The following is a 27,427-nucleotide window of genomic DNA, read 5'->3' on the forward strand; positions in this document are numbered from 1 at the left end:
TCTCTTCCTTCACACTGCACTCCTGCTCATCTCTCATGGCCATTTCTCTTCTCTTCACTTTCCCCTTCCTCCCTCAGTCATGTTAGCAATGTGGGAGTGTGCTCTCATAATGGTGGGCCACTCCTCTTCCTCTCTGGTGCCTTATTCCATTCCTACTCTATCTAATGTAAATGTATTTGGGGGAATGGGAAGCCAGATCATCTCCCCTACTCTATATTCTGTCCTTGTGCTACCGTGAGTAAAGAAGAGGATCAGAGAGAAGGGAGAAGGCTAGCAGTGTAGAAGCTGCCTGGTTAGTTCTTCTGTGCCATCAGACGAGAGGGTACTTAAGAACAGTGGGCACTCTTGACATAAATGGTTTAGAGTGCCACTCTGCCTTCAGAAAACCCCCCTCTCCAGTCCTGCTGTACTCCTAAGTGCCTCAGAAAAAATCTCGGTCTTGTGTTTTAGAGGTATGCCATACACCCTGGGACACAACTAACCAGCAAGTCTGAATGATAAGCAGCTCCTGCCAAAGGAACGCACAGATTTGCTGAGTTCCACAGCTGGATGAGGAGGTAGGAGATATACAAGGTGAGCGCAGGCTCCAAGAAGGGGTCATAGGGGGCAGGGGAGGAATAAATGTGATATTTGCTGAAAAGACTCAGACTCAGTTTAAAACATTTGAACCCTTGAATGCTCCACCCAAATGTAAGCAGAAAATTGACCATTACTAAACTCTCCTCAAATCAACACAGATTTGCAGAGGTTTATCCAAACTCACTGGGCTTGTGAATTCATTTTTCATTTGTTTTCCATTTGGCTAGGCTTCCTTTCCTATTCAATGCCAGCTCTAATTTGTCAGACACAAGTAGAATAATTAAAAACTCTAACACTTATAAAGAGTAAATAAGCTTGGTAAACAAAAGGCAGGATCAATAAGTCTCAGCAAAACATTTGTCAGAATCTTAGGACAGTTCCTCTACCCTCGCAAAAGACTTGTGGAATTTTGTGCAATTATCATTGCTTTGAAACGAGGCAACTTTATAAACTGGTCTCACAGGCACAATTGTGAGGAATGTAAGTATGGAAATAGCTGAAATACTTGAAATACATGAATCCACAAACAGTGCTATATCATCGTCTTAATATTTATTCTGGCTATTTACTGGCCAAAGGTATTAACTCATGAATTTTGATAATGTTAAAAAATGTACATTGTACCACAGGGCAGCAATATTAAGGAAATAATTCTGCCCTTGGTCATTTGTGCATGGCTCCCACTGATGTCATTAAGAGCCATGCTTAGTGACCCAGGAGCAAAAAGAAAAGGAGTACTTGTGGCACCTTAGAGACTAACAAATTTAACTGAGCATAAGCTTTCGTGAGCAACAGCTAACTTCATCGGATGTTAGTCTCTAAGGTGCCACAAGTACTCCTTTTCTTTTTGCGAATACAAACTAACACGGCTGCTACTCTGAAACCTGACCCAGGAGCAGAATTTAGCCAGCTGAGAATTAGAAGATAAAGCTCTGCTTCCCCCTGCCCCTAACATTCACCCTATGCTAGGTTCGGGGGTGTGACTCCTCCACCGCAGGGAACTCTGGGCAGGACAGCTGCAGCAAGATTCTGTCTCCTTTACAAGGTTCAGGCAGCACAAAAGAGGAACAGGGGGGAAATAATCTGCCCCTCAATTAAGTTTCAGTGAAGAGCATTGGTTCTCTCTCTCTCTTTCTGTCATAAGCTTTACATGATCAAAAATGTGTGCTGAAGTTAACTATTAATGACAATGGGGGAGAGCGACACTTTGAATGGTAACACAGTATATTTCAGTCTGGCTGGGAGCAAAGCAAACAAGACAACAGTGCATTGATTTCAGGGACAGCTTGAGGCATTTGTGATGCAACTGACTGCTAGGCAATGTTCCCTCTAATTTTTGACAGGCCGTGTGCACAAAAAATTTCTTCTGTGCAAATTGTTGTGCTTCTGTGCAAATTTTAGTGCGTGGGGTTTAGGATCTGTGTGTGCGTGCACACATGCGCACAGCTTAGAGGGAACAGTGCTGCTAGGGTGCTGTGGTTTAGAGTCTATACAGTCCTATATTCACTGTGCAACTCAGAGGCAGGGAAAAAATTAATTACCAGATTAAACTATGGTCCTGGCTGCAGGACTGGATGGGGAGGCATTTGTTAAGATCACCTCATTAGGCTGTGTTTGGAATTGATTTATATAAACTAATTTTGCATCTAAAAGGGTCAGGGTTTTGAATTGTTTTGTTTTGTTTTTAAGAAAACACCTAGATTCTGAGAAGTACAGCAACATCTGTAGGAAGACCCTACATCCATGGATTTCTGTTGTTCCTGTCTCTCTTACTGAACAATGGTTACAAACTTGAGAGATGAAGGCATCTCTATTTAAAATGCTTTAAAAAAGCTGCACATACATCATGAATTGTGCTGTGAAATACCACTGTTCAATTATAACGTTCAGCTATAACTGGAGAGGAAAAACATTCTCAGGAAGGCCCACGTGTGAAACCATTTTAGGGCCAAATTTTACAAGAGATAGATAAATGGCTGGATATTCTACCGTCTTGTGATGTATACTGATCAGACAATTTATCTTATAATAGTCATGGGTGGTCCAGGGAAAAATGGCTGCTAATTGTATGATTTTACATTACTGGAAAATTACATCTCCTCTAATACTGAATCTTTTCCAACCTCAGCTTCTAAACTTATATAGAACAATTGAGACTGGTTGGATAAATATCAGCATATTCTGAACCCTATTCCGCAACCTCTAGAAATGCATGTATATGTAGAACTATCATTCCCTTTTGACCTTTCTTTTATTTGAACAGGCTGATCAGGGATGGATTCAGGTTAAATGCAGAATCCACTTTGATACAAATATGCCTCCTCCCAAAACAGTAACATTCTCTGGGTGCATAGGTGCTACTGGAAAACAAGATCTATGGACTCGGGGAAAAAATGGGAGGGCATGACCATTGGTGAAAAAGATACTTTTGTAGGCATCCTTCAAAGCATTGGACAAGGATACATCAGTCTATTTCATTACAGTTTAAATTTGTAACTGCGACTGTTGCTGATTCCTAGTCTCCATTCAAGGGCAACTGTCATTTTCACAGAGTGGTATTCATAAGTCTGTCTGTCTCTGCATCTTTAGAAGACGTTCTATATTTATATGCAATTCAGGTTTTACAGGAGTACATATTACTGCTTTTCTTTTCCCCGGTGATTTATTAAGTGTGTAATACAGCCTTTCTGTGAAATGCAGTATTAACATTCCAGTACACTAAACTGGCTGAGAATATACTGTATTTTGTTTGGTTTCGTTCTAATTGACAGTGACAGAATTGAACTTCCTAAGCAGCATTCCTTTATTATTATTTTAGTAAATGTGGTGCCTATGAAAGATACTGGCTGGATAGCTCTGTAGACCAAAGACATAGGTTCACTCACAAAGCACATATCGCACACACAGGGCAGGCCTCCTTGCGTGTCCCAACAACACACTTCAACCCTACCATGGAGGGACCATCCCTACTGTGAAAGGGAGGTTCTGTCTCCATGCATATTTTCCCTTCTTGTTCCCTCTGCTGAGACTGACAACCAGAGTACCATTTGTGGGGACGATTGACTGAGACTAACTCATTTCACGTGGCTACCAAACAATCTCCAGATGGCAGCAGCTTTCACTCAACACTGGCCTGGGCACTGATCTGCACTCAGCTGTAGGTAGCCCCAGAATGGAGCTCATTGCAGGACTGGGGCCTTGGGCTTACTCTGAACCAGGAACCTACAGGCAGAAAAATACAAAAGGAGTACTTGTGGCACCTTAGAAACTAACCAATTTATTTGAGCATAAGCTTTCGTGAGCTACAGCTCACTTCATCAGATGCTGTAACTCACGAAAGATTATGCTCAAATAAATTGGTTAGTCTCAAAGGTGCCACAAGTACTCCTTTTCTTTTTGTGAATACAGACTAACACGGCTGTTACTCAGAAAAATACGTATCTCTTAACCCCAGGGTCATCCAGCTCCCCTCCCCTCATTGACTATTTAAACCAAAGAGCATTCAAATGGCTTGACATGAGCAGTCTACTATGTCCTGCATATCTGACCATGTTTGAGCTACCTGGGTGGGGCTGAGGTAGGGAAAGATAACATTCAAAAGGAGGCAGCAATTGTAAATTAAAACCAAAACCAAAATAACAACAACAAGAAGAACATGAGGCTTGCTCATTCACACAGTTCAGCCACACAGGCAGCTGTGAAGGCAATCTGTATTATGCATGCCTTTCTTCAAACACAAAAGGATACACTTTTCTAAAATGTATGTGCATAAATAAGAGCTGCCTGGGGGCAAATTTAGGTTCAAAAACTTTCCCTCATTCATCCCTTTGTGTCATTGAACAGTAAACAGATTGCAAATACAGCAAGGCAATGAAAACATTATCTATTATCACACCTAATAGCTGTGCAGTCATTCCAAGGATGATTACTATCTTTTTTACCTGCTTTGTTTTACAAATCTTCAATATACAATGGAAGGATTTTTAAAAATAAATTACCAGATTAAGATTCAATCTAATTATTACTGAAGACAAGTTTGCTACTAATCCTGTAAAAAAACAAGAAGTCGCATGATAATAAAACAGACATGCCATACAAAGTTTAGAAAAACAAAATACATAATTACAGCACATATATTTATATGTGTGAGTGGAAAAAAAAATCTCTTTCCTGATGCTGGATCATACTTTGATTGTAACAAATGCATCTTTTTATATTTGTTTTCTGCATAAATCTACATATTAGTCTGAAAGCTACTGTATGTGCTTTGTGTTGTCTCAGTTACATCAATCATTCCCTTTTCTGGTTGATAGTTTTTTGAGTTTAGGGCTTGATATTGTAATTCTTATTTACACATGTAATCCTTACTTATATGAGTAGTCCTTCTGAATAGTTTTTACAGCATCATAAGTGTGCATAGCATTTTACAAGGGTTCCCTGATCCTGCAAACCTTGAAGTAGTTCCATCAGAATGAATGGCATGGTGCAACTAATCTCATGACATTACCACCACAAAGCTCTTTCCTGAGGTTTGTTAACAGTTAAAATACTGTCCTACCTTTAAATCTTGGCTTTCTGTATACATTGACACAGTGTTCTAAAAGCTACTTTATGTACATATTGCAGAACCTGTACATTGTCTTCTTTCTTCATATTAATTGTATATGGATCCATCCAAAATAATATTTTAGTTGCCTCTGGGACCATGTAAAAAGAAGAGCAGGTGTTTCCCCTGACCATATTTACGCAGCTGTTCTGATTACTGAGCAGTCAGTGCTGCTAATTAGTACCAGTTAGGGCACTGAACTTGACTCAGACCTCAGTTCTATTCCTCGCTCCGCAGCTGGTCTGCTGTGTGACCTTGGGCAAACCGCTTCACCCCTCTATGCTTTTATTCCCCAACCTTTGTCTATCTTGTCTATTTACACTGTAAGGTTGTTGGGGCAAGGCCTGTCTCACCGTATATGTTTGTACCGTGTTTAGCTCAAAGAGGCCCAAATTGAGATAAGAGTTGTGACGTTGCACTCTGTATGATTTTATGAAAATATGCTAATGAGTGTGAATATAATGTAACTGGAATATGCAAAAGGTCTTTTGCAAGGTATCATTATAAAACTTATAATCCACTGAGTGTGGTTATCCTATTTGTATAAATGTATCACTCTTGTGTCTGAAACTAGAAATATGAAATATAACTCTGAGGGCCTATTGTAATTATGCAAAGTGTGGGCCATTAATGGTGGTTTGGAATCTTCATGGCTCCCATCAACCAGGACAACTTACTGTGGATGGCTCTGTTTGCAGGCAGGGCTTCCTGTGAGTCATGCTGGGAGGAATGAAGGCTTGGGGTCTCACAGGACATGTGACCATGTCACCTGGTAGTGAAATCCATCTTAAACATAGGTTTCAGAGTAACAGCCGTGTTAGTCTGTATTCGCAAAAAGAAAAGGAGTACTTGTGGCACCTTAGAGACTAACCAATTTATTAGAGCATAAGCTTTCGTGAGCTACAGCTCACTTCATCGGATGCATACTGTGGAAACTGCAGAAGACATTATATACACAGAGACCATGAAACAATACCTCCTTGAGCTGTAGCTCACGAAAGCTTATGCTCAAATAAATTGGTTAGTCTCTAAGGTGCCACAAGTACTCCTTTTCTTTTTATCTTAAACCTAGTGCTTTTCCACTGGGGGAGGGGGGAACCGACCCAGAGAGACAAAAGATTCTCGCCTTGTGCCAAAGCCATATAACGGTGTGGAATAGAACAAAGGGGGTGCAATCATGAGAAATCCCCTAGCTACCACCTGAGCTGGAACAAGGGCTGTACCGGGGAAAGGATTGTGCCCAGACTAGGAAGGCGTCCAGTCTGTGATAGAAGCTTATTGAAACATATGAGGGTGAGGTTTTATCTGTATTCAGTTTTCTTACTGTATTAGGCATAGACTTCCGTGTTTTATTTTATTTTGCTTGGTAATTCACTTTGTTCTATCTGCCATTACTTGGGAGCACTTAAATCCTACTTTTTGTATTTAATAACATCACCTTTTACTTATTAATTAACCCAGAGTATGTATTAATATCTGGGGGGTGGAGTGGGGGGAACAGCTGAGCATATCTCTCTATCAATGCTATAGAGGGCGAACAATTTATGAGTTTACCCTACAAAAGCTTTATACAGCGTAAAAGAGATTTATTTGGGGTTTGGACCCCATTGGGAATTGGGCATATGAGTGCTAGAGACAGGAACACTTCTCAAGCTGCTTTCAGTTAAGTCTGCAGCTGTTGCGGGAACGTGGTTCAGACCTGGGTCTGGGTTTGCAGCAGACTAGCATGTCTGGCTCAAACCTGAACCCCCAAGCTGTCAGGGAAAGCAGGATCAGGGGTAGTCTCAGCACATCCGTTGGCAGTCCCAAGGGGGTTTCTGTGATCCAACCCGTCACACTAGTAATAGGTACAAGCATAACACAAATAATATATAATACCAGAGCAGGACCTTGAGCTAGTGTAACACCAACAGACCCTGGTCGTTGGCAGGCAGGATTGAACCTGGGCCGTAAGTGCCTGAGCCTCTACTGCATGAGATAAAAACCATATGCCTGTTAGCTAAAGCTGTAGAGCAGACTCATTACTCTCTCTCTAAGTGGTCTCGGTGCCACTAGATGGGACAGAACACGACACCCAGGTGTGTGGATTACACTAGCTCAGCACTAGCATTGTAGTCCTGTCAGGCATGTCCCTTCAATGCCTTTCACTGCTGCTTCATATGAGATCCACTGGAGAGGTGGAGTCAGTAACGGGTCCAGAAATATCCTTGGCAGCTGATCAGCTGGTGGGACACCTGACTGCCTTGCCTTGTCCCCTTGAATCTGGCTTCATGTCGGGGAGAAATCCCTTCTCACATCACCATTTCGTCAGTCTGAACCCGGCTCCTGCTTCCCCTTCCCTCAATGAGCCAGCAACTGCTGACAAGGGAGGCCAACTAAATGAGAAACATTAATATATATATTAAATTGCAGTTTTAGCAGAACCAGATCAAACTCCCCACATTTTACTCCTTGTTTGTGCCCTAAACACAAGTATTACTGGAGCTCCTAACTCTACCTCACAGTAGCTGTCAAATGGAGGTCAGCTGACTCAGGCTCCTGGGGCTCGAGCCATGGAGCTAAAAATGGCTGTGTAGTCACTCAGGGTTAGGCTGGAGCCTGAGCTCTGGGACCCTCCCATACCACAGGGTCCTAGAGCCCGGTCCCCAGCCCAAACCCAGAAGTCTACACAGCAATGAAATAACCCTGCAATCTGAGCCCTGCGAGCCCGAGTTGGCTGGTTTTTCTTTGCTGCATAGAAATAGTCTAAATAGCTCCAATCAAGAGGGAGGTTGTTTCTTTTTAGACCAGAGAGACCTAGGACAAAGAGTCATGCATGAAAACCCTGGGAACAGTCAAACTCAGGAAGGAAGCTAAGGCCAGAGATGCTGGAATTTTTTTTTTTTTTTTTTTTATAGTGCAGGTGCTGAGAGCCATTGAACCAAACTGTAAACCTGTATATGAGGGAAACCACTTCAAGCCAGGGATGCAGGAGCACACCCCAGTACCCCTAGTTCCAGCACCTATGGCTGAGGCTGGTGTTTATATTGTGTTATTGGTTTTGAATTGCTAATAATGCCAAATCCCAAGCAGCAGGCAAGATTATACACTAACTCGGGGCATATGTGCTTTGCTGGGCTTGTGGCAGGGATTCAGCTGGGTCAGAGTCCCATTGTGATTTGAGTTACTCTCTATGTATAAGGTATTATGTGGGCTAGATTGTGGATGGCTCAAAAACTCTTCTTAGAAGTTGGTGTGCCACCTTGCAAATAAGTGTGGGGAGAGTAGGATAACAGACCATGGAAGTCAACAGGAAGCTTTCCATTCATTTCAATGGGCTATGGATCAGACCCCAAGTCTCCTGGATGCCTATGTGCCTGCAGAACAGATCAACATAGCTATTTACTTGAAGTGTGAGGCATGAGGGTAATATTTTGCAATTTAAACCAGAAAAAATTAGAAGTATAGGTATTGAATATAATTATGTTATTGAACTGTGAATGTCTCTCTTCCACTTTTTATACTCTCATTTAATGCTATTGGTGTCAAGTTAAATTATTTTTAATTGCTTTTATGAAAAATATCTGATATACTAATGTTTTTCTCAAAAGTAGCTGTTGGAACATCATTCTGGGAAAGAATTTCTTTTTTTCTTCACTAAAGAGTTTTAGTTAATGTATGTGTATGGCAAATTGAAATGACTAAGCTAGTAATTGCTGCATATTATCACTGAAGAAGGCAGACATGTCTCGTTACAATAATGGTCTTCCTCTGCTTTTTTTGTTGGGCGCAGCATTGGTGTTTAAGTTTAATACTATGTGCCTCCTACTACTCCATATATGTCCCCAGAGGTCCATAAATAGGACAGAGAACAATATACTTGCCTGATAATGAGACTCCTAAACTTTCTCACCATTGATTCTTTTGAGCCACAACTGGGAGTACATGCTGCATGACTGCTGTATCCATTTTAACAGCGATCCATCTATTTGCCCAGCCATTAGGGTTGCTTGTATACAGGGCAGCTCCAGTATATGCTTTCTGCTTCTGCCTACTACATCTACACAGCACTATAGCAATTCAGAACTAGTATTTAACTTTATCCTGAAACTGTGGGAATAGTTCCAGTATGTCTCTTCTTCTTGGAAGACTACCTCTGTTCTTTCTTGAACTGCATAGTTTTTCCAGTTAGCAGCAAAATGCACTTCCACTAGCCTTCCAGGAACTGTACTTCCTGGCTTGACTATTACAGATATCTGTTTGTCATAAAATATAGTGAAATGACTTTTGTGTGAAATAGACCCTGTTATTTCGGCCAAGCAACTGCAGTTGGAGGCAAACAAAATTAACAATTCCATACAGAAAAGTAATTTGGCATATTTCACTGATGAACAGGAAGAAATTTCAACTTGAAGTCAACTGTCCTCCCAAGATTAGAAATAGTCAGACTCCAGCTGGCCTGATGGAATTTTTGGTCACATCAATGTATCAGTTACCAATGGTATCCTGCTAGGATCTCATTACCAAAAAAGCCCCCTCTATTTATTTCAAATAACAGGAGAGGGTGATGAGGAAAGTTTAGGTGTGGCTGGGTCAGAAGTGGAGGAAAAGTTTGTTTTAAACTAAACTACTTTTTCTTCCATGAAACCAGCAACCCTTTAGGCTGAAACACTTGTAACTAATTTTGTACTGTAATGTATTTGTACATTTGAGGAACTATTCAGTGTAGTTATATAATGAAGAGTGTGTTGAAAGTGACCAGAAAGTTGAAGATAGGTGAGGTCACAAACTGTTGCTCAACGGGCATCCAAAGTCATGAGGTTTAGGAGAGGGAGAAGAGGCTTAGAGGGAAGAATTTTTGAGTGCTTGGGACCCAACAATTTAAATTAACCTCAGTGCATTGTATGTGAATCACACTGTACTCCTGGGGGAATTCTGTGCCACTGCAATGCAGAATTTTGCAGAAATTAATGTGCACGCAGAATTTCCTTTCCCTAGCCGCCACTAGGGGCACTGGACTTGGCAGAGCCCAGCTTGCACATAGAAGACACTACTGTGGGGAGAGAGAGGGAGCTAGAGGGTTCCTGGCAGCTGCAGTTCCCAGCATGCTCTGAGGAAAGGAGAGGGCGGCGCACAGGAAACTGTGCAAGTCTGGGACTGAGCATCAGGCTGTTTCTCCCTCTGGATCCCTGGGCTCTGGGTTGGAGGGGGATGGGTGTCTGGGCAAAGGGAGCCCCCCGCAGCTGGGCTCTGCGGGAGGGAGGGGACGTGGGTATCTGGGTTGGGTGGGGCCCACAGCTGGGCTCTGGGGGTGGGGGAGAGAGAGGATGTGGGTATCTGGGCTGGGGGGATCACAGTTGGGCTCTGGGGAGGAGATGGTTTGGGTTATTGGCTGGGGGGCTGCATGTGGGCTCTTGGGGGGAGGGATTGTGGGTGTCTGGCTTCTCGTCTGGACTCTGGAGGAAGGCACGGGAGGGGACAGAGAAACAGGAACTGGGTTGTCATAGGGGTTTCTTTAACTCTCTACTCCCAGAAAAATTTGTGTGTGTGTCTGCATTGTTACAGACATACTTGCTGACAGGTATTTTGAAATAAATTACCAAAATAATTGAAACTGGCATGATTATGTAATGTTATTTTGACAAAATTTGCAGAATTTTAAAATATTGTGCACAGAATTTTTAAATTTTTGGCACAGAATGCCCCTAGGAGTAACACTGACTATGTTCAATAAATAAAGAACACGCAGAAAAAGCATACAAAAATGTAACAAACAGTGGAAATAGTAGAGAAGCTGTATTTAAAAAAATTCCCTATATTCTCTTACCCTGCTTCTCCTGTGAAACTATATTTCATAGTGGAAATATGTACACCAACTCTTAGAAAACTGGATTTTTCAACAGATTTAAAACAATTCAGGAGCCAAATCCCAATAAAAATAAGCCATGCCAAGAGTGTGAATTAGTGAATGACTGGTGCATTTCTGTGCTTTCAGCCTTCAACCTCAGAACACACTCTTGTTGTGCACCAAATTGCTAACAAACACACACCCTGCTGTGGCTTATTGATATACTAAATCACAAAAACTAAAAAACAACAACAACACAGAACTACAGTGAAACCATGAGTGTTATTGTATTTCAATGCACTACCATTTTATGCCCCAGATGGCTGTGAAAGACACAAGTGGACAATTCTGCCAACCCTAATACTCACAGTGTAAAATACCATTCAATGTGAGAAAGGGTTGCTCAATCTGTTCCTAAATTGGGAGTGTAGTGGCTATATATACACATCATAGTGCACCATCATCTGGAAGTGGGCCATGGGGAGCTGCTAATGAATTCAAACTCTGAGAGGAGAATTGCACTGTCTCAGTTCAACAGTTCTTGCTGACTGAGGCTAGGTTATAGCATGTAGCTAAACAGAATACTTTGTGAAACACCATTTACTGTCTGACTGGGTGATTGCAGCCTTCAACAGACACCAAAAAGTTTCTAAAAATTCAACAGTACTAAATCACAGAATTCCTGCTTGGGTCAGAAGCGGCTCTTGAAGTATACTTGTATTAATTATTTCACAGCATTTTCAGCAGAAAAGTGATTTTTAAAAAAAATCTAAAGCTCATTTGAAGGATTTCTTGGGGAATATTCAAAATACTAAAAAATAAAACTACCCATCTCAACAAACTTAACACTGAGTGGAATTGTGTGACTACACTCCATAACTCTCTTATTAGAGGTTATTATATATTTTGTCATGGCTAGAGTGATGTTTCCACAAAGGACATTTTTCTACACCTTTTATTTTTGCTGTGAATTTTCTTTGTGATTCACAAACACCAGATCCAGCATGTCTGCTTCTAAACGGTTGCATTTTAAAGTATCTTCACAAGAATGTTAATTAGCTGTGAACACGTGTTAAGCCAGTTTTGTAGGAAAGAGCATGACATTTTCAGACACTGGTGAGTTTCCAAGTGTGGGGGGAGGGAGGAAGGAAACTTCTGTGTTTTATGAAATCAGGATGATCTCTGTTCTGCACTGTATCATAGAACATAACTCTATGGCCTCCCAACATTTTTACTCCAGATGGCTAAATGCAGTGCCTTGCATAATGACAGGTTTCAGAGTAGCAGCCATGTTAGTCTGTATTCACATTCGATGAAATGAGCTGTAGCTCACGAAAGCTTATGCTCAAATAAATTGGCTAGTCTCCAAGGTGCCACAAGTACTCCTGTTCTTTTTGCGAATTCAGACTAACACGGCTGCTACTCTGAAACCAACATTTTTAGTGTCCACTGCCCAGTAATGCTGCTGCTGCCTTGGGTGGCCAGGTGAAAGTCCGGTCAAAAAGGGGACCTGACAGTGTCCGGTCAGATCTGCTGACCATACACCCAAAGTCCAGTTACTGTGAGCAAGGGAGGTTGGGAGGTGCTGGGTCATTATCTGCATCAGCCCCTACTAAGCTGGGGCTGCCTCCTGCCTGCATCAGGTGAGTGCAGCTCCCAGCCCCGGCTCCTCAGGCAAGTCCTTTCCAACCCGGGCGGGGGATGGATGGGAGGGGAAAAGCAGTGAGCGACGGGGGGAGGGGAGAAGAGGAGTGGACAGCGGGTGGAGCCTTGGGGGAAGAGGCAGGGCAGGGAATGTTCGGGCACTCCTGCTGGAGTGTCCGGTTTTTAAATATAACCAAATTGGCAACCCTAGTGTCACCCCCTTGGCACTAATAAATAATAATATATCATTTTCTGTAAAGAGTGCTTTATATGCTCCAACACTAAGTAGCCTTGTGAAGTAAGTGTTATCCCCATTTTACAGATGGGGAAACTGAGGCTGAGAAGTGAAGTTACTTGGCCAAAGCCATAAACAGTAGCAGAGATGGGAAAAGATCTCAGGAGCTCCTGTGCCTAACCCATTAACTGTTCTTTACTCTGGATCATACTGCTTCTCAACGACAATCTCAGAATCTGATCCAAAATCCACTGAAGTTAACAAAAAAGACTCCAATTTACTTCATTGATCTTTGGATCAGGCTCAGGGTCTTGTAACAGGAGACAATATCCATGAGTGGTCACCATGCCACTGCAGGTAATCTCTCACACAGTCAGGCTCGCCAGGGATTAAAAGCACAATACATTTTATCACTCGCAAGAGGGAAAATGTATAGCAGTGTATTCAGTGTGTTCTGTTCATAAAGAGAAGGCTACCCCCATGTAGTAACTTATTTACAGCACAGCAGACAAGGTAAATAGGTAACAGAGAATACCAAAACTAAAGAAACCCTGATGAACTCCTCCTCACCAACAGCATCTTTAGCAAATATTTCTCATGTTCTTCTTTCAGTGAGTGCTATTAACATAACTGGGCACATTAAAGGCAAATCAAGGGAAAATATTTTACAATTCCATAAGGCCAAATCCTTCACCAAGAAGTTTTTTTTGGGCTGGGAGCCAAGGAATTCTATTCTCTGCCACCCAGGTTGCTTCTGTATCCGGGCTAGAGCAGACCTGCTTTGTTTGTGTTCTTCCTTACAGGGACAGGGAAGCAGCAGATCCACCACACTCTCTTCAGTCCCATCCCCATTTACAGATACACAAGAAGCTACAGCGGAATATGGAGTAGGTGTGCAGCCCTTTCTCAACTCTTGCTTGGCAGCAGATCAGAATCAGTTCCACTGCAAGAGGGTCACCTCCATATTTGAGGATGAAAGGGTGAAGTTTTTCCCCCGGATGAACAAAATTCAAAGGGACCCACTTAAAAATTTAAAAACTAGTTACCATAACAATAGGCCATAGGAATAGTAGTGAACTCAGCATCTGGACTCCAGGATAGTAGTGAAAAGTAGAATGTAGGCTGCCATGATCTATTATTGCAGAAAGGAGGTCTATTTCTAATACATGCACTATTTAAATGGAGAGATTTCTAGCTAATCTTAAACCATAACCTGCTTTACTCAGGCAAATTCTCATGCATAAAACAATGTAATTATTAGCTTTTAATTGCATATTCACTGGTAAAATACAACAGATGATGGGACAGAACAGAATAGGAACTACATGCAATAACTCTGATGCTACTCTATGGCGACCATAAAAAGCTGAGTTATTGATGGATGGTGAAAAGATCCAGTTAGATTGTAAATGGAGGTATGGCTTCGAGGTTGAATCAAAGCTAAGGTTTTGGCTGAGATCTGTCAGTGCTGACATCTCACAAGCTGCTCTTGTGAGATTTCAATTAATTCAAACCCCAATGAGAGGCCCTTTCCAATCCTGGATACAACCCAGAACTAAACCTATATTGGAGGGCTTGGGTCTGGAGATTCAAATGCAAACCCTCTCACAAACAACAGAAAACTTTAGCAAAAAAATAAGTGGGGCACGTGAGAGAAATTCCAATTCCTCCGAGGTTAAACTGAATTGCTCTGACAAGAAATGAATGATATTAAAGACACAGCAGAGAGATGAACAGAGAAAATAGTGGCCAGGACCTCATCAGCATAACAAAGCTGTCTTAAAAGGACAGTGTGGGCCAACTGCAGAACAGAGCAACTAGAATATCTGGTCAGAGCTAAAACATTCTGGAATTCTGGGTATTCAAGATGACGAAAAGTTTAAAGATTCTATCGGAGCCTGTGAAAAAAAATCCGTAGGCTAAAAACTCAGTCTGAATATTAGGGAAGATCCAGTATATCTTGAACAATGTGTTGTCTTGTACATAAGACACCACAACAGGCGGTACAGTAATTGTTACATTATCTGAGCGGTGGGAGCCAAGAGAAAGACTCCTGTTTACAGGTATGAAAAAAGATAATCACTGACAAACTCAGTTAATGTTCCCAGACATAAACCTGGTGGCACAACAAAGAAGAAAAGCACTTAACACTATGAAGAGAGATTTTATTGATGAAGGTCTCTACCTCAGTCCCATTCCCAGAAAATCTTCAAGTAATGTACTCAGAAAAGACTATTTATTTTGGGATGTTGTCTCAGCAATGCAGTAATGAAAGAAAGCCAGAGAGGAAAACATCTTGGAAGTGGATGGATCTGACATTACAATGAAAACTTGGAAGAAAATCAAAACTAAAGAAACTGAAGAATTTTGCATGGTCGGTAACTCAGTAAAATAAAATGCCTTGAATAAGAACACCTTAGAGGTCAATTTTGCAAACACTTAGGGCCTGATTCATGGTTACCTTACACTACAGGCTCTTTGCCCAGACACTGCTGCACTGGCCCTCAAGGCAACACCTCTAGCTCAAGAAGCCCTCACGTGAACCTGCTCCGTGACCCTTTCTCTCTCCATCTTAGAGGTGTCCAGAGCAGGCTGAGATTGTGGGAAGGGAAATTCTTAAACTCTTTGAAATTCTGTATCCATTTCCTGGGAAACATCCCCACCAAGAACATGACTAACTTAAAGGTAAAGGTCACTAGACTGAATTTTCCACCAACACAAATGATAAAAAGCAAACAGGAAATAAGCAGCTCTGGTGTTCAATACCCCCTTTGCTTCTCAGCCTCAGCTAATATGCAGCCTTCATCCTGCTCAACCAATATGCATCCTTAACTGAGACCATAACTCTAACACAAGCACAACACACAAATGCAGCTTTAAATACTGCTTAAAAATTCATACCCACTTTGAACAATACCTAACATAGACTGCCCATTCACATACACCTTCCAAAACATTACAGAACAAATCACAGCCAGCATTTACTACTTGACCATGTCTCACCAGCACACGACAAAAAACTATGGACAGCGTAGTTTATGAAAACTACATAAACCCTACATTAATACACTGAAACAGAGGACCACATCGTCAGTAAATGTGGTCAGAATTCAAGAGTGCCCACTGGTTCTTCAGGATGAGGGTGGAGATATGTTGAGGGCGAGGTCCTTGTTTTTACAGTTTGTGTTGGTAGGCATGCTACTGAATTACCTTTGCTCAAAGTTAAAGTTTTCTGTGTCCTCCTCTAATGCACTATCAACATCCTAACTGTGATAACAGTGAAATTAAAACCATACTGAAGATTATCTAATTCTTTCATTACTGCTTTGTCTACTGAGTTTTTCTGATATTTTCTGATATTTGCTCTTTGCTTCTTCAGGTGGGCAGCAGCAGGTATGTTCTCCAAAGCTGAATTGCCCATGTTCTAGTTTTAGACCAGCTGTTGCCACAAGGAAGTTTAAAAAGCTTCTCTGTATCAGCAGCGGTGATACATTAAAAGCATTGCTAGATTGGTATTACAAACTCAAACTCATTCTCCTCCAGACATTCCAGGATAAGATCTTGAATAAACCAGCTCTATCTATTTAAATACCTTAATAATCAGCATACCAATAATCAGCAGTTCAATTATATAAGGATTGGTACAAATTTAATCCAGCTCTTAATAGCTTTATCTCTTTGGTTTACACAGCTGTTTCAAGGCAGGAACTTCATCTTTCAACTACTCCCAAACTGCAAAGTAAGCAGATTTCATATTTTTGAATGTGCTGCAAGAAAGTGTGATGTCAAAATTTGCATTGCTTTGTAAGGAAACTGTTTAGTATAGATTGGCACCAAATTATACTTTAATAATGCTCGATCCTGTGTTATATGAAAAGATTACTGACGTAATCATTTATGATCTGTCAAGGCCATAACACGAATGGTTAGTACAAAAGTAAAAGTAAAGTACAACTGTAACTGCTTTCAGAAGTGAATTATGTATAAGATGTACCTGATCTAGATTTGCTTGAGGGAAAAAATCATAGCACCTATTTACATACTTTCTGTATGCAATATACAAGATTTTTTTCTCTAATTCTTTCTTCAGAAAACATATTCATAACATCACTGTTGCTCACTTTGAAATTGTCACTGAACTGAAATCCATACAACCACACTGAGAATGCCTATACCTTCATAAGTCTGTAGTCTCAAGCAATAAATTAAGAGTCTGATTCTCAGACATCACAGCATCTACAGCTCCCATTGACTTCATATGGAAATGTGGATGTTCAGCATCTCAAAAATCAGGTCTTAAATGTATACCTAATTTTCAGAGTGGGGGAAAAAGATGCTTGAGGGAATTTTTAACAGAACATGGATCCTTTCCAATGACTGTTTGTGGCTGAATTCAGTCCAGATTAGTAACAGCTGAAGAATTTTGCCATCTCTTGGCCTATGTGAAAGGAATTGAAACGCCTATGTGAAAGTCCAGTTCCTGGAGGATCAGAAGCCAAATAATAAAGATCAGCCTCACGACTGCCATTTCTGTTGGCAGTCTTAGCAGATAAGTCAATAGGAGAACGGATATGAAGGCTGAAATGCTTTCTCATCCCTAGAGGTAGTTCCTGCACTACAATCATTGGCTAGTACTTATAATCACTTAAAATCTATCTTTCTCTAGTTAATAAACTTGTTTTATCTAAACCAGTGTGTTTGATTAAAGTGTTTGGGTTTGTGTTGCCATTTCCAGTGCTTGTTCTGTGGAGAGCTCTTGAGACTGAAATCATCTACCCATCTAGAACTTTCAACAGCAATACATTCATAAAAAATTAAATATTGACAATATTATTTTTCTTTAACACATATTACTGCCTAGGTATTACTTCCAAAATATTTTTTTAAAACAACATAAGACATATATAACCTCATTCATGGAACTCACTGCCACGGGCTTGAGGCAAAGAGTTCTGTAGGATTTCAGAAATGATTATATATTTATATGATTAGTAAATAAATCTCCCAGTTACATTACAGATGATGAAAATCTATAAGGGTTATACACTCGTATGCTTCCCCGGACATAAAACCAAGTACTAAGTGTCTGGACCGTGGAAGAAATTCTTCTGTAGGCCTAGTATTGGATGGTCCTTTATAACATGGAGCGTGTGTCTTGCTGTGAAGCATCTGATATTGTCATTGTCAGAGATCGGTCTTGTGTTAGACCACTGATGTGATCTAGAATAGCAATTACAAGATCTCTGAAATCACGGAATAATTGCAGCATTCTAGCAGTTAGTACTTTAAATGCTTGGCTGAAGTGGGACATTAAACACATGCTTAAATCCCATTTAATGTAACTTAAGCATATACTTAACAGCTTGGTTGAGTTGGGACCTAAAATATCTAGTCACAATAACTGGAGTTAAGGTTAAAATAAGAAGCCTTATACATATCAAAGCAGCTGAACACAATAATGTTTAAGACAGTATATCTATATAGCAATGGTTTTCTCCTCATCTGAAAATATAGATAGAGGTTATTGAAAGTTATCAGAAAATTTCAGCTTCCCTGGGTCTTTGATAAAGGCATTCTGTCTTTTTAATGAACAAATAGAACTGGTTTGCCTAGTTAGTCTGGGTATATTTATATCTTAAAAGTAGGATGAAGCTTTAGCTGCACAGTCTATCTTAAAATAACAGGGACAGCTGGACCTTAAGTACTACTCGTTACCAGGAGACTGAGCTATTGTATCAGATGTGAGATCTAGTTATATGATTGCTAGTTTCTAACGGAACTCTTTTGACATGAAATTCTTAAACAAAAATGCTATGAAACTGTTTTTGATTGCAAACACTATTCCATGTGTGTAGTTTGTGTGTACAAACACTGAAATGCACAATCAAGATTTTCACATCAAGAAAAGCTTTAATTTGAATGAGACAAGTGGTTATAGGTAACATAGTTTATTGAATCAACTTCTGCAAGTGAAAGAGACAAGCTTTTGAGCTACATGGAGCTCTTCTTGCTTGAAAGCTTTCATGAACAGAAATTGGTCCAATAAAAGATATTACCTCATTCACTTTCTCTCTCTAATATTCTGGGACCAACACCGCTCCAACACCACTGCAAACAACAATGGAAGATATTTAATTTTAATGGAAGTTTGTGTCTAAATCTCCTGAAATGCTTTGAACATCTCATCAGTAATGTCTATACAAATATACAAACTGTGTTTATATGCAACTCTTTGATTATTATTGAGGTTACATTAGGAAGGACACATTTTCGGTGGACCAAGCTGAATCTTTAAAAACTATGCATCATGATCAGAGATGAGATACTAGATATTATATCTGCAGTCAAATCAACTGTGAGAACAGTGGTTTCCAGTTTAGACACTTCTTCAATGCAAACAAAAAATGAGGTGTTTTTACATTAAGACACTACACCACAAACACATTCTCCCAAATATGAATGTTTATACAGACAGAAGATATAGGGGTGGCAACAGTGTATTATATCCAAATGCATTCTCTCTCATCTCTTGTTTATTTGTGAGGTGTCCCTAGTCTACACCTCACAGAATAATGTAAACCTCTAAGTCAATAGTATTTCCGCCAGTAAAAGCAATAGACATCTTAGCTAAATGTAAAGGAGAAATTTCCTAAGATGTTTACAATTTCTGTTTCTCCTCTGTTTTTTGAATTTTGTAATTATACAGAATATGGTTGGGTTGACTTTCTGGTGCCTTTGAGAAGGTTTACAGTTATGGGGACTTCTACAATATTTTGGTTTAGTTTGACTGAAAAACTGAGAAGGCAGCAGAAGTACAAGGAGGAATTGTGCTTACAGTGTGTGGGGAATAAGACTCAATGTCTCAAATACCGAGTATTTTTGCCCTAAACGTGATCCTTCTTCAGAGTTATTCTGTGTTGAGATTCTCCGTTGTAAGCCACAGGGTCTTATTGATCAGCATGGAGGGAACTGTGAGGAACTGTTCAGGGCAAAGTTCCCTAACTCAGCACACAGGAATTTTTGCAGCCTAAGGCTATTAATTATGTATCAACACAGCCTTATAAATAGCAGGTGTTTAGAACCTTATATTTTACAGTCTCCAGTCCCACAATTACTTGTAGTGCATCAGGGTTTGGGAGGATTCTAGTGTTAACCGCCTGAACTAAACTATAATAGGTAATGCTGCAGTTTTCACACTAAAACTGAAAGCCAGCTAATTAAGAAGTGACTGCTCCTCTTACCAGGTCTGAAGGAGGTTCAGATAGTCTTCTGCCCTGCCTCTAATTAAAGTGAATAGTGGAGCCTTTTGATATTAATGTATGTGAGAAGTGGAGAATTGATCATGATTTGTGGAAGGTTGTACTTTAGCTAACAGAGGAGTTGTGCTAAAATGACTTGAAGTGTTTATCCTGTAGCTCTTGAAACACCTGGAGGTAGTGCTGACTATGCTAATCCATGTCATTATCCGTGTAATAAAAAAGACTTACTGCTATGGCCACCACTTGCTTCTCTGTTTCTGCTTGCACCCAAATGCTACAAACTGATACAAACACGTTCCCGATAACTTCATTGGTCTAACTGTTCTGTTTCTGGCAGGCTCCAACAAATCTATTGGGCAGGGTTTTAAACCTTGCCTGAGCAAGCTGCTTTCTTCAAGTCTCTGGTAGCCTCTTCCAAGGTAAATAAGAAAATCTCTGATGCACTTGGACCAAACTACTGACAGCCAAAGGCTGCCTTTCAGTACTAACAGTGACTGTCCCTTCTGGAACTATATTCTTACATTACTTAGATTCAGTATAGCTCCTCTGTTGTTTCAATGCTCGCATTTGAAGGAGATCATCGAATCAGAGGAGATGCAAGGGAACAGACACAGTGGCACATGTGTTCTTAAATTATTTTATTATTATTAAATAGTTGGAAACAATTTTTACTGTAAAATGAAAGCTACTTGATTTTTCCTATAATTTCTCATGACGAGAAACTTCATGTTAAACTACAGTAATTTGACAGGACTTTTGCTTTGAAACTATGATGATGACTTCTGCACTTTGTACCAGGACCCAGCTCTGAGTGTTCCCCTGTGCTAAGGTGCAGCCACAATGAGGTTATGTGCCAGGATCTGCTCAAAGGGAGCAACTTGCTGAATTGGGTTTTCGGCATCCTGTGTTAGAGGAAATGGAATTTTCTGTTCAACGATCTCATCTTAAGTGTCAGCAGCATTTTGGAATTAGCCATTTCAAAATTACTGTTCTGTTGGTCCAAAGTACAAATGCTGTGTACAGCACAACCACTTAACTGACAGCAGATTTAACCAACAATAGGTTCATTTTATACAGAAGCCATGATCAATAAAGTAACAAAGTGATTGAAGGTAAAAGATCCATTACAATCTACATACCACACAGACTATGCTGACAGATTGTGCCACACACTCTCAAAGAAACTGCGGAACCACCTGATCAACATCCTACACAGCAAACAGGGAAAGATTAAGAATGATCTCTCAAAACTGGATACTCTCATAAAAAACCAGCCTTCCACACAAACTTCCTCGTGGCTGGACTTTACAAAAACTAGACAAGCCATTTACAACACACACTTTGCTTCTCTACAAAGGAAAAAGGACACTAAACTATATAAACTACTACATGCCACAAGGGGCCACAACAGTGGTTCCCTTGACCCACCCAACAATATTGCTAATCTATCCAGCTATACTCTTAGCCCAGCAGAAGAATCTGTCCTATCTCAGGGCCTCCCCTTCTGCCCCTCCACCCCCACAAACATGATACAGTTCTGTGGTGACTTACAATCCTATTTTCGACATCTCTGACTCAAAGAATATTTCCAACACACCTCTGAACAGCATACTAACCCACAGAGACCTTCCTACCAACACTACAAAAAGAAGCATTCTGGGTGGACTCCTCCTGAAGGTCGAAACAACAGACTAGACTTCTACATAGAGTGCTTCCACCGACTTGCATGGACTGAAATTGTGGAAAAGCAGCATCACTTGCCCCATAACCTCAGACATGCAGAACACAATGTCATCCACAGCCTCAGAAACAACTCTGACATCATAATCAAAAAGGCTGACAAAGGAGGTGCTGTCGCCATCATGAATAGGTTGGAATATGAATGAGGGGCTGCTAGGCAGCTCTCTAACACGACATTCTACAAGTCATTACCCTCTGATCCCACTGAGGGTTATCAAAACAAACTACACCATCTGCTCAAGAAACTCCCTGAAAAAGCACAGGAACAAATCTGCACAGACACACCCCTAGATCCCTGACTAGGGTTATTCTATCTGTTACCCAAGATCCATAAACCTGGAAATCCTGGATGCCCCATCATCTCAGGCATTGGCACCCTGACAGCAGGATTGTCTGGCGATGTAGACTCCCTCCTCAGGCCCCACGCTACCATCACTCCCAGCTATCTTCGAGACACCCCTGACTTCCTGAGGAAACTACAATCCAGAAAACACCATCCTGGCCACTATGGATGTAGAAGCCCTCTACACCAACATTCCACACAAAGATGGACTACAAGCAGTCAGGAACAGTATTCCTGATAATGTCATGACACACCTGGTGGCTGAACTTTGTGACTTTGTCCTCACCCACAACTATTTCACATTTGGGGACAATGTATACCTTCAAGTCAGTGGCATGGCTATGGGTACCCGCATGGCCCCACAGTATGCCAACATTTTTATGGCTGACTTAGAACAACGCTTCCTCGGCTCTCGTCCCCTAACGCCTCTACTCTACTTGCACTACATGGATCACATCTTCATCATCTGTACCCATGGAAAAGAAGCCCTTGAGGAATTCCACCACGATTTCAACAATTTCCGTCCCACCATCACCCTCAGCCTGGACCAGCCCACACAAGAGATCCACTTCCTGGACACTATGGTGCTAATAAGCGATGGTCACATAAACACCACCCCATACTGGAAACCTGCTGACCGCTATACTTACCTACATGCCTCCAGCTTTCATCCAGACCACAGCACACAATCCATTGTCTACACCCAAGCTCTAAGATACAACCGCATTTGCTCTAACCCCTCAGACAGAGAGAAACACCTACAAGATCTCTATCAAGCGTCCTTACAACTACAATACCCACCTGCGGAAGTGAAGAAACAGATTGACAGAGCAGAAAAGTACTCAGAAGTCACCTACTACAGGACAGGCCCAACAAAGAAAGTAACACAACGCCCCTAGCTGTCACCTTCAGCTCCCAAATAAAACCTCTCCAGCGCATCATCAAGGATCTACAACCTATCCTGAAGGACGATCCCTCACTCTCACAGATCTTGGGAGACAGGCCAGTCCTTGCTTACAGACAGCCCCCCAACCTGAAGCAAATACTCACCAGCAACCACACACCAAAAACACTAACCCAGGATCCAATCCTTGCAACAAAGCCCATTGCCAACTCTGTCCTCATATCTATTCAGGGGACACCATCATAGGACCTAATCACATCAGCCACACTATCAGAGGCTCGTTCGCCTGCACATCTACCAATGTGATATATGCCATCATGTGCCAGCAATGCCCCTCTGCCATGTACATTGGCCAAACCGGACAGTCCCTACGTAAAAGAATAAATGGACACAAATCAGACGTCAAGAATTACAGCATTCAAAAACCAGTCAGAGAACACTTCAGTCTCCCTGGTCACTCAATTACAGACCTAAAAGTCACAATTCTTCAACAAAAAAACTTCAAAAACAGAGTCCAAGGAAAGACTGCTGAACTGGAATTAATTTGCAAACTGGACACCATTAAATTAGGCTTGAATAAAGACTGGAAGTGGATGTGTCATTACACAAAGTAAAACTATTTTGCCATGATTATTTTCCTCCCTACTGTTACTCACACCTTCTTGTCAACTCTTTGAAATGGGCCATCCTGATTATCACTACAAAAGGTTTTTTTCTCCTGCTGATAATAGCTCACCTTAGTTGATTAGTCTTGTTAGAGTTGGTATGGCAACACCCATTTTTTCATGTTCTCTGTATATATATATATCTTCCTACTGTATTTTCCACTGCATGCATCCGATGAAGTGGGTTTTAGCCCACAAAAGTTTCAAATAAATTTGTTAGTCTCTAAGGTGCCACAAGTACTCCTCATTCTTTTTGCTGATACAGACTAACACAGCTACCATTCTGTAACGTTTACTGTATTTCAAGAGCCTGATAGAAACTTAGGGTATGATCTTGCTAAACTTAACATGTGTGAATAGATTTTAGATGTGTGAACAGTTCGAAGGCAATTGGGGCTCAACTGCACTAGCTGCTGAATGGCCTCAACTCTCAGGGGCAGACCCTCAGGTGGTGTAAATAGTCATAAACTCCATAACAGAGCTATGACTATTTACACAGTTGAGGGTCACCCGCCTCCTCCTCCCTCAGCCCGAGGGTGCTCAGCACTTTGCGGGCCCAGGCCTCAATAGAAGTTTAAAGGATTGGGCCCTTTCCCCTTATGGTGCATATCTTAAATATTCATTGAAGAAAAAATCTGGGGGGAAGTGAGGGGAGGGAAACTTTTTATGAAAAGAAGAAAAACTGAAAAGATAACCTTTTCAAAGCACTTAACTTACATATTTATATATTTCAGCACCATTCCCTAAGTGCCTGATCAGCTAGTTTTCTTTATGGCATGAACGAGAATAGAAAAGTGCTAACTGCCTCAGGGGTATAATCTTATCTCCAAAAAGCACAGGGATTTATGCGTGTAACTGCAGCACACCAAGATGAGAATATGCTCATGAGAGTTTTTTGAAATCATATCCAGGACACTAGAAAATTACCTTATTTTCAGAGATAATTGCTCACTAGTTGATTTAGGAGCCTATCTTGTTTAGGCCCTTTTGAAAATCCTAGTGGGTGCCTAACTGCATCTTTAGGCATATAAATACCTTTGAAAATCTGGCCCTTAGCTGCTTTTGAAATTTTTACCCTTCATCTAAATGATGAAGCACCAACTGTCTGGGTTTTATATTCATTTTTAGTTGCATACATTCTACCTATTGCTCAGTGACAAAAGTAGTGTGTAATAGAGTCCATTGAAATGAAAATAAACAATGAAAAACAGGTAATGTTTACATGCAGTGTTAAATATCTACTTCTACAAGACAATAGAAAAGCACTGCCAAGCTCCTGAGAGCTACACAAGTGCCTTACAAATTCATTAGAAAGAGGGATATATTAGCATGAAGTAGAACTAAGCTTTAATTTTACCTTTATGTCTACACTAGAGAGCTTACAGCAGCACAGGTTTCCCAGTGCAGCTTCGCGGCCTTAAGATGTCCCGTGTAATCCCTCTATGCTGACGAGAGAAAGCTCTCCTGTAGACATAATTAAACCATCTCCAACGAGCGGCGGTAGCTATGTTGGCAGGAGAGAGTCTCCCACCGACATAGCATTGCCCCAGCCAACACTTCTGTCCATGTAACGTACGTCACTGGGGGGCAGGTGGGTGGGTGTTTTTTTCACATTGTGTGACGTAAGTTATACTCACAAAAGTGCTCGTGCAGACATAGCCTAAGTCACTCTTCAGTTCCTAATGGTGACCGCTCCCTAAATGTAGTTCAAGCAGTACTTTTAAATTGATGAGCTTTCTAAAACAGGAAAAGACTATTTTAATCTTCTGAAGAGTTTTAAACTTATTCTATATTTATTTTTCACAAGAGATTTTTGTAAAGTAAGTTTGTGTGAAATACACTCCTGGGGCCTTAACATTCTACTTGTCCTGCAGGAGGGAGATTTTTTTTCTTCTTAACCAAGAATTCAGCATTTTCAAATGGCTTTTATCCTGGTGGGAACAGGACACCTCCCATAAAACAGGTGGAAGTTTAAGACTCCAAAAGTGGAATATATTCAAAACATGCTTTTCTTTCCTCCATCCCCAATCACCGTCACCCACCTAGACAAACGGACACTGGACAACTGTAATTTATGCACTAACCCAGATCCTAACTTGCACACCTATAGCAATGGTCCAGAAATTCAGATAATTACAATTTTTGAAAGTTTACTGCATATTTCAAATATTGCACAAAGGGTGCTTACAAAGTTTATGGCTTTTCATTTTAGCAACACAAAAACCTAACTAATGACATTCTTTTTACAGAATTATAATAAAATCACATGATAGTAGGAGCTGCACTGCACAGGGAGCAGCTGCTATATGTACAAAAATAAGATTTTTAATTGCACGATCAGAGACGTATTATGTGCTTATGTCACTGAAAGGACATACAACTTCAAAAAATAACCATTTTTCCATCTGAATTGTTTTAAAACCACCCACCAAAGACAAAAGGGATTGGATGGGAGGAAAAAAAAGATCTCTCTCTACATGTTCCTGGTTATTTTGTGCATTTCACAAGACTTCAGGCCTTATCCAAGACCCATTGAATGGCATTGACTTCAATGAGCTTTGGAACAACTCCTTTGAGCAGTTTCACTCATTCCTCTGTAAAGTCAGCCAGTTTTGTTTGTTTGTTTGCACAGAGAAAAATAGGAGGAAAATATATATTACAAAACCCAAGCAAGTGTAACTGTAAAACCACAAAAATGGGAAAGGGCACTGATGGGCTGGTGCAGTGCCTGATAGTACTTTTAGCTCTTTATTTTTAAATCAATGTCCTTTTAAAAACTGTATTGTACAAACATATCACAATGGGGCTGAATTTCAGTGCTACCTTAACGTGAGCATTTAATGACTTGAGTCCTTCACCATAAACCCTTAATGTTCTATTAAGATAGGGTTTCCCCCCCCCTTATGGAATAGATATTTGCTGTCCAGGTATTTGGGAGAGAACTGATGTTAATGGAATACTTAAAATTACGTTTTCAAAAAGGACACTTTCAAGGTAATGTTCACCATTTATACAATTTTTCTCTCCTTGCTGTTTGTAATAATCTTTTGGTAAATTTGGGCCTTATCCAAAGCACACTGAAGTCAATGGGAATATTTCCATTGCCTACAAAGAGCATTCTGTGAGGCCCTTAAAACAGAACTGTTTTCTCCAGAAATCAGTTTTCCTACATTGCACCTGCACACAGACTTTATTATGGTCGAGTGCTCCTGAATGCTAGGCTGCAAGCATTCAGAGAGAGGATGGAAAAACACACAAGTATGCTGTAGACTTACAAACAGATAAGAAATCAAGGCAGGTCAAATATGGGGCTTATCCACATTGGCAGTATTCCCTCTATGATTATCAACTGTGGTTAAACAGAAAGCGTGCAATTATTACATTCCTATACAACTGAAAAGAGATTAGCCTCAGAACAAGATTACAAAAATCTATTAATTGAACTGGAATTAAAAGGCACACACAGCTCTTGGATGGGGAGGGTTAGAGGGAGTGATAATATTTCGGGGGGGGGGCAGGAGAAGGAGGGAGAAAAACTGGGTGGCACTGACATGGAACTCTACAGACAGCACAACACATACAGATCCTTTACACTTCAAACCCATAAGCCTATGAACACAGCTAT

General features: G+C 40.8%; 1 long non-coding RNA gene across 3 annotated transcripts in view; it reads left to right on the plus strand.

Moving 5' to 3' along the window:
* LOC311526659 overlaps window positions 1-27,427 on the plus strand; it is a 60,508-nt gene that overhangs the window by 22,402 nt on the left and 10,679 nt on the right. Inside the window, exons 3-4 of one of the 3 annotated variants that reach the window (XR_014713081.1) lie at window positions 451-557; window positions 13,695-14,596. This is a non-coding gene — a long non-coding RNA (uncharacterized lncRNA). Of the gene's footprint in view, window positions 1-450; window positions 574-2,268; window positions 2,388-13,694; window positions 14,597-27,427 lie in introns of those variants that run through there. The other 2 variants (XR_014713082.1, XR_014713080.1) reach the window with 2 other exon arrangements.

The sequence above is a fragment of the Lepidochelys olivacea genome (assembly GCF_965140295.1).
Source record: "Lepidochelys olivacea isolate rLepOli2 genome assembly, chromosome: 9".
Taxonomy (NCBI): Eukaryota; Metazoa; Chordata; order Testudines; family Cheloniidae; genus Lepidochelys; species Lepidochelys olivacea.